Source organism: Callorhinus ursinus, unplaced genomic scaffold (assembly GCF_003265705.2).
Source record: "Callorhinus ursinus isolate GAN/ISIS: 27379988/994484 unplaced genomic scaffold, GSC_fseal_2.0 scaffold59, whole genome shotgun sequence".
Lineage (NCBI taxonomy): Eukaryota > Metazoa > Chordata > Mammalia > Carnivora > Otariidae > Callorhinus > Callorhinus ursinus.
The window spans coordinates 7,046,164-7,047,895 of NW_027397121.1; the positions used below are offsets into that span (position 1 = coordinate 7,046,164).

A 1,732-nucleotide genomic window follows, 5' to 3' on the forward strand; every position below is an offset into this window, starting at 1 on the left:
AAACAAAGACACATGGTTGAAGAAGGGCCACTTTTTCTAATTTGTATAAAGATGCCCTCTGGCCTAGGGGCCACCCCATGTAAAAACTCTAGATAATGGAACTACGTGAAACAGATGATAAACTAAGTTTACTGTTGTAAAGAAATAGGTTGAATATCTCTGCAGGGAATAGGAAAGTAGAAAAGTGATATGGTACATCTTAAACGGAACCAAGTTGGACTTCTAGAAATAATAAATGCAGTAAATGAAATGGGAGGCTTCGGTTCAGGCATGGACAAGTCCAAGAACCACACCGTGACCACCAGTCACAAAAATGGCACAGAAAAGGCATCAAGAAACCCCGATCACAAAGATATGAATCTCGGGTGCCTGGGTGGCTCAATCAGTTAAGCATCCAACTCTTGGTTTCCACTCAGGTCATGATCTCAGGGTCGTGAGATCGAGCCCCGTGTGGGGCTCTGCACTCAGCCCAGAGTCTGCTTGAGATTCTCTCTCTTACTCTCTCAAATAATAAAGAAATCTTTTAAAAAAGATATGAATCTCTTAAGAGGGCAGACTCCGAGTTCCTGAGGAACATGTGCTTTGCCAAGAAGCACAAGAAGGGCATGAATTAGATGTAGGCCAACAACACCAAGGTTGTGCATGCACGTGCCGAGACTATCAAGGACCTCATCAAGCCCATGGAGGTCAAGCCCAAGGTCCCAAAGGGCGGCAGCCGCAAGCTCAATCGACTTGCCTGCATCGCTCACCCCAAGCTCAGGAAACCTGCTCCTGTCCACTTTGCCAAGGGTCTCAGGGCTCTGCAGCCCGAAGTCCAAGACCAAGGCTCAGACCAAGGCCCAGGCTGCAGCTGCGACCCCAGCTCCAGCTCCTGCTGCGGCTCAGGCTCCCAGAGGCACCCAGCCCCCACAAAGGCTCCGGTGCAGAGACCTCTGCCAGTGTGAGGACAGAAGGACCGATGCGACCCCTGGGCTTCTGTCTGCATGGGGCTAGTGTCCTCCCGTGCTATTTGAACAAATAAACCTGCGGTGGGATCTGTCAAAAAAAAAACAAAAATGAAATGAAAAAGTCATGGCAATGAGACAACCACTTTATCCCAGTTAGAGAGACCAAAGATAGAAAGGTGGGAAATAAGCAACACTGGCCAAGATCTGGGGAGCTGGGATCCGTGGGCAACATTAGTGGATACGTAGAGAACACAGCCCTCTGGAAAGGCACCTGTAGTGCTTTGCAAAATTGGCACATATGCGTACTGTCACCTGGGTTCAGAGCTCAGAGAAACCCTTGCCCAGGCCCGTGCAGAGACGAGTGCAGTAAGGACCCTTCATCCCAGCCTCGTGCAAGACTGCAAGCAGCTGGGATGAAAGCCTTCATGCAGTTTGCAGTGGCTTGCTTTCTTTTTTTGTAAAGATTTATTTCTTATTTATTTTAGTTAGAGAGAGAGAGAAAGCACAATGGGGAAGGGGCAGAGGGAGAGAGAATCTCAAGCAGACTCCGTTCTGGGCGCAGAGCCCGATGCGGGGCTCCATCTCATGACCCTGAGACCATGACCTGAGCTGAAACAAGAATCTGACACTTAACTGGCTGAGCCACCCACACACCCCAGCAGTGGCTTTCTTAAGGCAGATGTGGAAAGAACATTTTCATCGGAAATAATTCACTCTGTAGCCTGTGGAAACTAAAAGAGGAAGAAAGCTTATCTTTAAGGGGCTCTAAATAGGAAGGCAAGGTG

General features: G+C 48.8%; 1 pseudogene; it reads left to right on the forward strand.

Annotated features, from left to right (window-relative positions):
- Nucleotides 1–270: 270 nt before the first annotated feature.
- On the forward strand, nt 271–993 carry LOC112815986 (large ribosomal subunit protein eL29-like; annotated as a pseudogene).
- The last annotated feature ends 739 nt before the right edge of the window (nt 994–1,732 follow it).